This window comes from Electrophorus electricus, chromosome 6 (genome assembly GCF_041902795.1).
Source record: "Electrophorus electricus isolate QZ-2024a chromosome 6, ASM4190279v1, whole genome shotgun sequence".
Classification (NCBI taxonomy): domain Eukaryota; kingdom Metazoa; phylum Chordata; class Actinopteri; order Gymnotiformes; family Gymnotidae; genus Electrophorus; species Electrophorus electricus.
Genome location: NC_137502.1, coordinates 29,907,722 through 29,921,948, shown reverse-complemented (window position 1 = coordinate 29,921,948; position 14,227 = coordinate 29,907,722). Strand labels below are relative to the sequence as shown.

The 14,227-nt window shown below is 44.7% G+C and overlaps 1 protein-coding gene across 3 annotated transcripts in view; it reads right to left on the bottom strand.

The window, feature by feature from the left end:
* Positions 1–9,407, bottom strand: part of znf516 (zinc finger protein 516) — a 37,569-nt gene extending 28,162 nt beyond the window's left edge. The window contains exons 1-2 of one of the 3 annotated variants that reach the window (XM_035525352.2): positions 8,371–9,407; positions 6,964–7,265 (exon numbers count right to left, since the gene is read on the bottom strand). The gene's annotated coding sequence lies outside the window, so the exon portion shown is untranslated. The remainder of the gene's footprint in view (positions 1–6,963; positions 7,266–8,370) is intronic. The other 2 variants (XM_027019567.3, XM_035525353.2) reach the window with 2 other exon arrangements.
* Positions 9,408–14,227: the final 4,820 nt, after the last annotated feature.

Sequence of the window (14,227 nt, the reverse complement as noted above, 5' to 3'; positions counted from 1 at the left end):
CTGTCTTTTTGTGTGTGTGTGTGTGTGTGTGTGTGTGTGTGTGTGTGTGCGCGCGCGCACGCGCGTGTGGTAATTTCACTTTGCTCTCAGTTGAGAGTTTTGACTTCCTGTTTATGAAGCGAGCAGCAGAGTGCAACAATAGGGTGGAATTTTGATCTGGCAGTAGAGAGGATGCCTACCACACATCCTCCTGAAAGAGATTTTCAGTTTGTCACTTTTTTGACAATACCACAGGAACAGCAATCCCTAGAGTGAAATTACAATGTTGTGTTGACATATTGGTGGTTATTAATTAAATGCCCCGACCACAGGCAATTCGGACAGGCATTTCTAGGCTAGAGTAGGCTAGAGTAACAGGACATTTGAGCCTCTTTTCCATGGCACTACCTTATCCAACAAGGCAAAAAAACAAACAAACAGTTGACTAAAAATGTGCTTCTCATGTACATTCGTATTCTTCATTATCCATTAGGTTATTTATTTCAAAGAGTATTACTGGATAATACTACGTTCCTTGAGCACTGAAGCATAATCCTTTGTCAGAGACAGTAGCCCCTCCTGTCAAAGAACAGGGATGCCTCTGAACAATGCCTGATCAGAAATTAAACAAAGCAGCCCAGGGCAATGTACAGGCACTGCGCTCACAAAAGAAAGCCAGCACCAAATATCCTAGCCGAACACGTGTGGTTTTCCACCCACACAATGCCTCCCAAATGACACATCTCCAAATCAGCCCAGACACTGGTGGATTCTATTTTAAATGATCTAAACAGTTCTGAACGCAGAAGGGCCTCTCACAGAATGTTGGGCTGATGAGCAGAAGATGTTCAAAAGAATGAGGATGGCCACTGGTGCCTTAATTCAGATAGCCCAAGGACTATCTCGTACATGACAGTCCCTGCACATCAGGCCCTGAGGCAGCTCCAGCTGGATGGCTGCTTCCAAAGTCAGTGGGATTATCAGAGGGATTTAATCTCCACCGCTGAGCGTGGGGAGCTAATGCTGCTCCTGCTCCTTTTCTACAGAAACAGTAGTTCAGGCTTGGCCAAAGGAGACACAGCTGGCAGGCCACAGGCTGGACACTGGTAGCGCTGTGTCGCCCCAAGAATGGACAACTGCCAGAACAGAGATGCAGTTAATTCAAAGAATCACAATTGAGAAGCTCTTGGTTTTCAGAGGACTGAGGTTTCAGCTAGCATGGAGGCAAACACACACAATCCCAACATTGAAACCAGCAGGCCAGACAAGCAAGGGCTTTGATTCCACTAGTAGCGTTTTGAAAGCTAAGGCAAATTCACCAGTACGTGAACTGATGAATGACTGATAGAACTGTACATGAACAGAAGACTACTCTTCACAGAGGGAGACAACGACTGGTTATATTTCTAGAAGTCTGCCATAGGCGTGCTTAGATTTTTAAATGAACACCACTACAAACAACCTTGAGCAATTAGCAGGAGGTTCTGTGTTCCAGAAAGCACCAATCTTGACATGGGACATTTGGCTCTGAATGGTGACTTTATTCCTTTGAACAAGGGAAGTCCCTGGGCTGGTGCTATTAATAACCTCTGCATGCTTTCTCACAGAGACAGATGTTGAGCTGTACAGATTTGTTGGTGTTGCGTATCAGTTTGTCATGTTGGGAATTTAGTTAGTAGCGCGGCATGCTATGGACAAAAAAAATTTGCACCACGATATACCATTATGATTGTAATACTGATTCCACTCTGATACCACTATGAATGTGACATTGATATGCCTATTTACTGTGAAGATCTAATGTGATACTGCTAATGACGTCTATGTTATTTTAACCAAAATGATCTACATTCACTGGACCAAGCATATGCCTTGATTAATCAAAACTCACACAGAACACCCACCAGGAACATCTCAGGTTGGACGAGACATTCACGGCCTCCAATTTGTTAGAGCGTCCATTTACATAATACCAGGTCAACATCACAAAGGCCAATCTTACGATTATTATGCAATATACTGCACAGTTCTAATGTTTAATCCAGTAAACCCTCAACTGACCGAATTAGTAGTCTGCTTTTGCTTGACCCTGACCACTCTTAGAATACAACATACTTCTGTGGATTATTATTTGTGTGTACCCATAAATGCATTACAGTGGCGCCAGCAACAAAGTAAACAGGTGAACTGTCTTGTATGTTACCATGTTCCTTTGTGGACAAGCCAAACTCTGAATAATTTAAGGGAACACACCCTCGACATCCCCAAGATCTGAATAGCTCATGTCCACACGCAATCACATCCACTGTGCAACAGAAACACCAGAAGTAAATATTAAGAGCAGGCCTTCGAAATATAGTTATGGATGCTGCTTCATCCGGAACCAAGCGTTAGTGAGGCTCCAGGAAGCTTCTTTAACCAGAATAAGAGCTGTGGGGTTTTTTTTATCTGTGGACAGCGTAACAGTGGTCTAGTTAAGCAGGAAGGGCCACTTAATGGTCGTAGTAAAAACAAAAGCGCAAAGCACATTACATGGACCCTTCTGGCAACTCGCCAAGCGAGGCGTTAGATAACATCGCATCTGCTTGGCATGATTCTGCTGCCCAGCTCCTGCACAACGGCAGCGGAAGGTTCAGACACTAGCTGAACGCCCAAGCAGCGAGGGCCCAAATGAACGTAATTTCAGTTGACAGACAGTTCCGTGCAGAGCTGCTATTAGAGGTCCAACCCCACTGACCAGGCAAGAACTGTAAGTGATGCACCGGTGGAGTGAGTGACGTCTGTGGTGAAGTCATTTGACATGGCTGAGAAAGGGCCACACAGTGGAGGCAGTGCCAGCCGGTCTCGCTTGGAACACTGAAACAGGAAGACATCTCCACGCAGCCATGCTTTGTTGTGTGACCTACTGCTGTGGCCTGCTTTACCAACTCTCTCTTATCCCTCTCTCTCCCTCTCCCTCTCTCTTATCCCTCTCTCTCTCTCTCCCTCTCTCTTATCCCTCTCTCTCCCTCTCCCTCTCTCTTATCCCTCTCTCTCCCTCTCCCTCTCTCTTATCCTCCCTCTCTGTTCACTGCTGCCAACCCACCAGCGCCAAGGCCACCACCAGTTACCGGCCTGACCAAGTGCCCAACACAGCTGATAGCAGATCCAACACACAAACATGCGCACACACACACACACACACATATGCATGCACACACACACGCACACACACACACACACACACAAAAATCAATCATAATACACATCATGACTATATCACAAAAAGCTGAGAAAAAAAACAAAGGACATACAATCTTATGACAGACATACAGTAATAATAATGTTCATACAACATGAATAGTGTTCATACAGTAACAATAATGCCGCTTGGCTTGTGTCTCACTATCGCCAGCAAATCTACTTCTCTATAACAGACTGACAATATGACGCGGGAACATGAGCTCCGTTAACGCGTACAGGGCAGCGTGCAAGTCGACAGGCAGTCTCATTTCAAGGGGAATGCAAATGAGGCTCTTACAGTGATCCACAATGGCCTGGCCTGCCCCTGCTCCCAGAGTTCGTGTTGTAGGCTAATACGTGATCACATGGACGCTGCACAAACTCTGACATGCCACATACCACAACAAATACAGCAAGGCTCAACAAATAAGGACATTACACTTCAGAGACACACGAATAGATTCCGCTTACTGGGCTTACATCTGGTACAATTATATTACAGAAAAAAACACACGCAGCAATGCTGACAGATTTGTAACATGGATGGTGACAGATCTGTACCAGCGCGCTTTCTTGCTAAGTTACCCTGTGAGTGACAGTGCATTTGTTTTATTTTCAGCAGGAGCTGTCAGACCTATTTTGTACGAAAGCAGATTTATGGTTTGCGTACAGTGGCAGCAGGTACTTGTTTGTTCGTTTTATAGCATCTACCAGTTACCCTCATTAACATACAGCACCCTACTCTAAACACTGAGGAAATCTGACACAGAATTAATCAATAACTTGAAAGCTGGGAAAGATACAACAATAAACACGTATGGACTCCCCTCAAACCTTCTGCGGTTTTTCCAGTAGCACTATAATAAGGTTCAATGCCAGATTAATTACTTTAATGCAAGTAAAATTGTGTTTGCATTGTGAGTTTTGCCTGCTGATTCATTAGTAGCCTGAATTACCATGTGATTTGATTATCTGCTCGTCCTGCAGAAGAGGCACGCACTCCTCATTAAACAGACAACTGAGCGCATAAAACATTTGCATATCAGCTGTCCTGTGTGTTCAACATTCTATGCAACTGGTGGTATAAGCAGAGTTGATTGTTTTGTGTATATCTATATATATTGTTTAGTCAGCAGTTTACCTTTCTCATATATATATATATATACATACACACACACACACACACACACACACACACACACACACACACACACACACACACACACACACACACACACACACACACACACACCTCAGCGCAAATCACACACCTGCTGTTCTGGCCTTTCCCATTGGCCATCTTTCCCAGCCTTTTGGCTTGGGCCTGTTCGCCATTGATCAGTGGCCTGAACAGATTATCCCTACAGCAGGATTACTGCCCACACGTTGGCCAAGCGTGGTCCGAAACTTTGCGACACTTGGTACACGCTGTCCAATTAGTACAGGCTGGCATTGGAGATAACAGGTACGAGCCCACAGACTGTGCCAGCCACAGCAATGTCTGAGGTGTGGCTGAAACACTGTGTCTCGTTATATGATTTTTACTTTTTTTGTGTGTAAGAAAAAGCAGAGCTATGAACATAAGTGCCAAGTAGGACAAATTGAGAGTGTCAACGCTTGCGGGGACAGATTTACCGCATCTTGAGTTAATTCCTTGAGTAAGGTCAGATGTGCGCGTGAACAATGGGGTTTCTTTTCACCCGTGGAAGGAGGTTGTGGATTTGTTTGCCTAGCAGTGGCTGGGAGCTGAGTCGATGTTACAGTTGGCATTGTGTGGCCAGGCCGGGCGCAGTACAGCCAGCTCTTTATCACCCAGCAAGTTATTCAAATAACCCTCAAACTGACGCCGTGGTCCCCTCACTGACTGTCTTCTGCCCTGCCTCTCACTGCACTTTCTCATAGTGCACGGCATTTTTCTAATTTCATAAAACAAATGTAATTACCAGTCATCTCAGCAGTGCGGCACAAACCTCATCTTGACTCTGAAACCACTGGCTTGTTGCGTCTGCATGGGCCCTGAAGGTAATAACTGCTAAACAGGCCCAAATTGCTTGAGGACAACAATAGCATTAAAATATTAAAGTTGCCAATGCAAGCTTTTTTTTTTTTTTCGTGCATCCAGATGGGATGTGGTGGGGGGAGGAGAATGAAAGCCTATTCAACCAGTGGAAAAAAAGGAATTCCAGTAATCTGCTGTTGATCCTTCACAATGCCACCCTTGTGCCTTTTGTTTTGGCCAGTCGCCAGTCACCAGTACTATATCCATTCTCAATGACAGTGGCAATACTAATTGTCTATTCCCAAGATGTCCACGTTGGAGAAGCGAATGGTCAGGAGGTACGGTGGTTATCCATGTACAGGCGCTAATCAGGCACGGAGGAAATACTAGTACATGGGTCACTACAAGTTCAAGCTGTGGACTACAGGCAAACAATTCAGATAGTGACCTACTGGATAAGCGCTGCATTCATCGAATATGAACGGCACGTACTGTCGTTTATCTAAGTGAGATGAGAAAGTGAGACTGTAAGAGCCGGCGTTTTCTTAGAGCGGTTCTCTGGTTGACCTCGATCTAAGTTGCTCACAGAGAACCGCGACTTCTTCCTCAGCTTTAGCACGGATAATTGTACGGCTTCCTGTGACTCCGCAATTAATCACACGCTCAAGGACTGCTCGGCCTCCTTCTATCACCCCCTATCTCCATGGAGCTGCCAGCGTTTCCCCCTCAGATTAAAACCAGACACTACCGCGGCCTGAGACAGGTCGGGTGCTTCGCAAGGCAAAAGACAAGTCGGACACAGATGAGCTGCCTTGATTAGGCTGCTCAAGAGGTGTGCGGTGGGAGACGGGAACGCGGCTCGCTGACGGGAACGCGGCCCAGATGTGACCAGCTGTAAATAAGAGGGAAGTGAACTTTTAACTCGAGAGCTGGCCCATGGAAATTCCTAACTGCTGTGGCTGGGTGTAATTTATCAAACCGCACGAAAAAAAAGATAAAAATCTTTCATGTTTTATACATTAGCAAAAAACAAAGTTTATCTAAATCGTAAGGCTTGGAACAGAACAAACTGCATCGTTCTTCATGACAGATTATTTCAGAACTGTTAACTGTTAAACTGTGTCCCGAAACAAAAGGCCAATAATTGACACATATTTCCTTGTTGCAATTGCACTTTATAACCACACGATAATCATGTTACCTTCGTGGACGTGCAATTACTTAACACATTTAAAAGCCCTCTAGTTGCAGTTTTAAAAAATCATGTTGGTTGGACACAGGAGCTCCCATCTAAGAGGAGACTGTACTAGCCAGTGTGCTGACGCTACCATCTCTCTCTCTCTCTCTCTCTCTCTCTCTCTCTCTCTCTCTCTCTCTCTCTCTCTCTCTCACACACACACACCTCCCCCCCTCTCTCCTCTGAGACCTGATCCAAGCAAGATCACCTGATGATGCAACACAGCTAACTGACCGGCTAGTGTGTAGCTGTATCATTTCCTGAACGTGGAAGTTTACAGGAACCTTGTAGTTTGTTCTAGGTCATCATCATTAATAACATCCTCATAATCTCAATCATTTCAGACTCTGTTACCATCATCATTAGGACATAATTGAAACACCGCTTTTCAAATGTTAAAACGTTCCAATGAAAAAGGAAAAGGCAAAGCATGGGTCTGTTTACATAAAGTAAACCAGCTACGTTTTAGAGCACTGGCATTAAGGTGTATCCAGTAGGAGAATTAGTTGTACTCGGTCCTTCTTACCATATGTGTCTGTTAAATGATTTCGCCTGGAATCACTGCTGAGTTGAGGCGGTTACGCGCATTGTTTCGGTAGCGCGAACATCCTCCGCAGTGTTGTTTTCCTCTTTCCCCGGTTTCCCTAACGCTGTCCGCGCGAATAACGCTATATTCCTCGAGTTCAGCTCTTAACTTAGTAATGACGCTCCTCCGGTCACTCTCAAATCGCAGCGTCGCAGCCTGATGTCTCTCCGCGAAGGATTTGAGTGCCTTGATAATGGTCAAATCGAACTGATAGGCATCGGGGCTTTAGGAGAGATGAAAAACTGAACAAAACAAAACAAAAGTAAGGATGAAGCCCCGCCCTGGAATTGTAATAGACTGGAAAGCGCTATGACAGATTTATTTGCCTTGGGCATCAAAGGCCCTTGATCTCTATTGAAGCCTTCTGTAGAATGGGAAAAAGCACTTGATGCTGTTTCTGAACTATTAATAGTTGCGATCGAAGAAGTGGCCGCGCAGCCTGCACAACCTGATCTGATGTTCACATGTGACCCTATTATGATCGACGTTAAGCCCACGGAACCTCCATCGTCCACCCCCACCAAACAATTTTGGATAGCAAAATGAATTCTCTGATTATCTGTTCTCGAACTTTAGGTCGTCGATGCAGATTGTCGGGCCTAGCCAAATGCAATCACATAACTTGCCTGTCTTCGGAGAAAATGGAAGAAAAAAAAAACTATCTGCAATCCATATAGTATATCTCGCTGACAACAATGGCAGAGGTGAACGTGAAAAGGTGTCGGAGGCAGAAAGTGCGTTGTGTTGTAGCATAGATTCTGGACATATTTCACCCCACTGAAAACGAGATAACTGATGGGGCATTAGGTTCCATTAAACTCTTAAAGTTAGACTATAAATAGGCACTGCACTCCGTTTAATCAGTCTCGTTCTCTATCCTACATCTTGAATGCACGGTGCAAGTTACACTGTTCGGTGTTCACGGACAGCGATTCGCCTGAAACAGCTCAATCATTGTAGCCATACAGACAAGGAAAACTTCCTAAAAATAGCGCATCAGGAAACAGAATAGCGTATGGTAGAGGCTACGCGCTACAGGCGACAGCACGGGCTTCGTGTGTAGTTAACGGCATATACATCTAATGAGCTTCGTTTGACATAAGTTTGAAACAAGCATTTTATCTGAATACCATTTCCATCGCCGCTGTCTCTCTCATTTGAACAATATAAGCTATTCACATCACCGAGTGACTGCCACTGCCGCTACTCACTTCAAAATCATCCATTGCGATTTCCCCCTCAAAGTAGGTTATGAGTGGTCCTCATAACGAAGATCAAGGGTCTGCCAATTTATAACGCAGTGTTTCTTAAAGTAGTCTACATAAGCAATATGATCGTAAAACTTACCTCGGGGCATGCAAATGACGTAATGAAGTTCAGAGAGGTAGCCTAACAACAAATGCAAGGTGACACTCCGGGGGTTTGGATGGAAATGACAAACTGAGCCGCATCCAGTTTCCAAGGCGCTCTTTTCCTAAGTCCGCTAATCAGTAAAACTGCAAACCGCCGCGACAGTCGTCCGACTTGAACTTCCACACGGAGGATTCGCCGTGATCACGCCAACGATAATCTCAGGCAGATCGACAGCGAACTGCTCCGTGTTTAGTGCGACACCTGGAGCGGCAATGGTTCCTCCCTGTTTCCACCTACTATTGTCTGCTCAGCAGAAAGTTGTGATGCGGAAAGTGTGGAGATGGAGGAAAATCACGAGTGGTCTTTTTGTCTTCAGATTTGGATCGATCGTAGTTCTACCGCTGTTTTGGCTCAAACATGTGTGATTACGAAATATAAATAGGAAGTTTATTCGTAATGCATTTGTAATTAGATTAGGAAGGTGCAGCTTATTCAGCATCTGTTCCAACTTTTTTTTTCCTCCCGAGAGCGTAGGTAGGCTAGTTACTTTGCTATACATAGCAATTACACGTGGCTGCATGCCCGTTTTTCTTATGTAATTATCTGTAATATACACGGTTTGCTTCAAAGAAACACCCAGCATAGGTACTTTTACTATGAAAAAGAAACCAACAAGGAACATCCTTGTAGATATTAGTGACTTTAATGATAGCGCTGTGTTTTTTTACTAGTGTTTTATTTGATTTATTTTCATAAAACCCCATTATTACATCCTGCTTTCAAATCAAACTATGGAAAAGCCTGTTGAAATGTCCATTTTTAACACAAATGTTAAAAAAATAAATAAATATATATAAATACAATTTCCCTTTCCCTGAACTGCCATATTGTACATTTCCAGCATCTCATGCCGCCCGTTATCGAGGTGGAAGATACAGTGGCTCCTCAGGTTGTGCAGCAGAATTACAGGAGCGATCCGATATGTCTCGGGAGCGTCATTATCGAGCCTTCGCCAATGGCCGTGACAGCTGTCGCCGCGGCTGCTGGAGCTGTGCGCCTCGCCCTGACATTAAACAATACTCTAGTATGAGCCATGTGTCTGAAACGGCATGCAACCTGACTCCACGCTCTCCAGTTACCACACCGACACTTAATGCCACGGCATCATTAACCCACATCATTATTCACCAAGCACACTGTACCGGTGTAGCTTTAGTCATTAATCAACCCATCTGTACAATTTTACCTCTGCTTATCAAACCCTCCCTTTTATTGTATGATTTTATTTTTTGTAATTATTCTTAAGACTTTATTATCTTTATTCTCGGTCTATACAAGTATGTATGACACCAAAAAATTATGATCAGTTCCACGAACTGGGGATGGGTGTGTGTGTGTGTGTGTGTGTGTGTGTGTGGTGGGGAGTGGGGTGGGGGGCTTTACAGGCTTGTGTTTGGATGTACTTGGGAGTGTGAACATGAGTAGATTGATGGTTTTTTTTCTTCCTGCCAGGGTGGGGGCGGGGGTGGGGTGGGGAGGGGAATCTGAACTCCTTCACCCCCTCCCTTCCTTACGAGCAAACACAAAAGCTCAGACGAATGTGTGGCCTCTGGTCTGGGTACAGGAGGACGGCGATGAGGGTGAGTAGCTGTGGTGTCCAGCAGTGAGCACTGCAGTTTACAAAGGAAGATGATCTCAAATGTTTTATAAATGTATCCCAAGGTTGTGTTCGTTAACGTCCCATCCATTAACGTATCTCTGGAAACGTGCCACGCGTCTGAAGTTTTAAGTGGGATGTTAGGATGTATAAAAGTGTGAATCTTTTATCCATTGCACTATTGATTCTCCACAAGTTAGCAGTTTCTCACACACTGCCGTAAGGAAAAAAGAGAAGACATGTTTTATTAGCACTGGTTTGTAACTTATTCGTTGAACTCCATCTAGTTCATCTTGATGAATGATCTATTTTTCTCCGTAACCCCTTGTTTGGATCCCTGATATAAATAAACCATCAAACTGCAGCTTGCTGTCCTCTATAACAATTTACTGTTTTGTTCTTTTTTCTGTGGGGGGTGTCTGCTTTGACTTTAAGGTCTTTCTTATGGTGATGGGAGAATGGGGGACGAACAGGGGAAACGGTCTGAGAATGCTCCGCCTTCAGGTCAGAGTTCAGGGGCTCCTGTGCCTATGTGTGATGTGTTTTCCTGTCCACCTCAGAGCCTTCAAGGTTCTGAGGGCAACTATAATGTTTCAACTTTAGACTTCTTCTCTGGGCTCGTTCAAATTTCGCAATGTATTCCATCCCAACTCAAACGTCATCACTATTGCGCATCACATTTCTCCCAGAAGCTAAGCAAAGTGACATTTAACACACCGTTGCTTTCTTTGTTGACTTTACAGCCAGTTCCTGCTAATATTACATCAGTCCCGTAAACCTAAAAAAGATTAATGCATCACACAGAGACTACAGAGACCAAAATAAAACCAGATGTTACAGAAATTCATCTTAAATATTATACACATTTCTTTTCAGGATCGGTTGTACTCACTGCCAACAACATCATCTGTTGTTTTGCTCACATAAAGCACAGGTTGTAGCTTTAGCATCGTAAATTGTTTCTAAAATATGCGGTGTCTAAAATACATCATTCTGCACATGACCACTACAATGCCCCTCCCCCAGCTCCCCGCAACTCAATCAGTCCCCTTATTTTCTAATGTTGACTGCCTTAGTCTGGCCTGTTGTTGTGACAGCAGAAAGTTGGGAGTGTCTCATCATATGGAGTGGGGGAGGGTTCAGACCTCACGCTTCGCCCTGAGGACTGATCTAGCTCCACACACTAGGCTTGAACCCTGGGAAATGGTGCAACATAATCTTTCTCTTGTTTCAGCAGCAGAACTGATATGCTGTACAATTTAATTGATCAAAATACATCACATAGAAGCATGTTTGCTCTATTTTAAATTAAGAGATGGACTATAATAGAAATTACAGCAATGTACTTTGGCACACCATGGAATTCAAAAAGCTCTCAAAATAAGTGACAAAAAGATTAATGGCCTGTTTAAACAGTTGAGCCTTGAGACATTTCAAATAAGTAAATATGTTGTAATTTACATTTTTGACACTAAATTAGATGACACTATTTCATGGTATTCACAAAGAATGAAAATTCCTTTCAGGATAACATGCATGGGCCTATGGAACTCTGCCAGAACTGTTCTTCCAATACTGCAAACTGCGTTGTTTGTTTTGTGTGTGTGTGTGTGTGTTCCACAATTGTAAGCCACCTACATAACAGTATCACTGTTGAACGCTCTGCAACAAAACCTGCAAAAGCTACACATGCTCCTCTGTTGTCAATTATAACCAAAATCACGTTTGTGCATCCCACACCATTCATCAGGGCATAGGTTCTTTCATGTGCCAGGGTCTCTTTGTACCTGTAATTAGTTTTGGGACAGGAGATAGACTTCATTAGAGCTACGTAAGAGGAATGCACGAGGTCATATTTCCTCGTTGAGTCTGCTCAGGAGCACTGTCTAATAGCGCCGCTTTCGTTAGGCCATGCGAAGCACGTGAGTCTGCAGCGTTTAAATGTCATTACTTCCGAGCAGAGCGCAGGCCGGGGCTCGGCCACGGGCGCTGGGAGGGCTTTCATGTTTGATTCCTGCTGCATGGCTGCCGGCACTGCCTCCCGAACTCTACTCCCCATGCTCTAAAGCCACCTGATGGATTTGTGCCCCTTCGTCCGTAACGTCTCCGACAAGAAGAGCGCCACATGTGTTTCCTCCACTTTAGCACAGAGGCAAAAGCCTGCAGCATTTAATTAAGGCGTTTGTGGCCTTTAGTACTACTAGTGTAGATAGCGCCTTCAGCGCGCCCGATCGACCCGTATAGTCAGTGTTGGGTGCGTTGCGTGCATGTGCGTGTGCAGGCTGCTCTTTCGTAGTCTTAATATTGCATTCATTAGGCATAATCCAAGTCACCCCTCATGGAGACAGACGAGAAGGAGGAGGAGAGTGAAGAGAGGAGTGACAGAGGGAGGGAGAGAGGGAGGGAGGGAGAGAGGGAGGGAGGGAGGGAGGGAGAGAGGGAGGCAGGCAGATGGTCCGGCTGGTGCGAAGTCTTGTTCTGCTGGAAATCCCTGAGTGCTTAACCCATCCTCCACTGGGGAGAGATGCACCATGACAACAACTCCCACCACACCCACCCCCTCATATCCCCACTGGTGCTACATGCAAACGTCAGTGGCCCCAGAGTTGAGCCCAGAGGAACTCACCACCCTTTTCATGCACCTACCAGTCACAGAACAGGTACACACGGAGATGGCTCTCTCGGAGATGAGATCCATACACAAGCACGCCTTATGCATATATTTTCTGGCACATGCACTGTGTGCACAAAGACGCACACAACGCATGTACATTAATGGGGAACCAACTGATTAAAACTGAACGAAAAGAGAAGTGCAGTGTGCAGCTTTTAGACTCAGGAAATAAGCCTCTCTCTGCTTTGCAGACTCACTGATGCCCTCTGCTGGATGAAATGATACTCTACATGGCAGGTTATGTCACCATCTAACTGGAGAGTTGTCAATTTGCTTGAAGCCTGCTAGGCCTATAGAGGATAAAATGATTCTGATTTTTTCTATATTTTTAAAAGCATTTAAAATATTACTTACAAGCATTTATCTTAGTAGCACCTCAAGTTAAACATAGGTAGCTCAGTGATGAAGGTCCTTGACTTGTAATCAGAAGGTTGCTGGTTCAAGCCCTAATGCTGTATAGTTGCCACTGTTGGGCCCCCCAGCAAGGCCCTTAAGGCTCAAGTGGTACTCAGTTATAATTCTAAGTTGCTTTGGATAAAAATTGTCATCTAAATGCCTAAAATGTAAGCTAAATAAGAGGGACAAAGTCAGACCTTTTTTGTGAGTGGTAGCTAACATCTACTTAAGTAGTAGCAGTACTTATGTAAACCTGCAGCCCATTCCTGAACAGGATTACAGCTCTGGGGAAGAGACTGTATCAACTGTGTCTGTTTGTTTGTTTGTTGTCTTGAAGCTGACGCTGAGTGAAGGTGCTGGAGAATTGGAGTGTGCAGGATGTTAGCAGTGGCTGACACTCTCTCCCCCTCGTGTTCGGGATGTGTTGGAGTAGAGGTCCTCGAGGCAAGGCCAGGCTGCAGCTGGTGATCTCCTCTGCCAGCTGGCTGATGCACTGCAGATTCACCTTCTCCTGTGTCGTGTTTGAAACGAACCAGACCATTAATGGATGTGCTGAGGATGTGAGGACCGGCCGCATGACTGCATGGTAGAACCGTGCTTTTAGTACCTATGGTTCGGAAAAATGGAAACAAATTTAACAGTTGTTACTAGTGATACATTAATCAGGGAGTTAGGGAGTGCAGGGCAGGTGTTCTTCTAAACTCCAGAATCATGTGAAGAGCGTTGCAGTTCAACTTTCTGGAGCTGCGAGCCGGCCAACCTCTAATATGTTGGCAATGTCACATTACGAGCCCTGCGAGACCAGACTCGTTATCTCCATCTTGTCTCAGAAGTTAAGCAAGCCTTGGCAGCTAAGTACGGGGCAGAAAGTAATGTTGCCGTAGTAGGTGATGATGTCATAAGCAATCATGTAAACATTGTCTTTGTGTTTTTTCTGTCAGTCATTCAATTGCAGTTTATGGCTTATATTGTTGGCCTTGAAGACATTCATTTGCTATTGACATAATTTTGGCCCCTTGTTCCAAGCAGGGGTGTAAAGTTCAAGTTTAGAAAGATCCTCTCCAGGATTTTAGTCCAGTCAACTTGCTCTGCTAATTAGATCAAGCCATCAGGTAGAATTAATT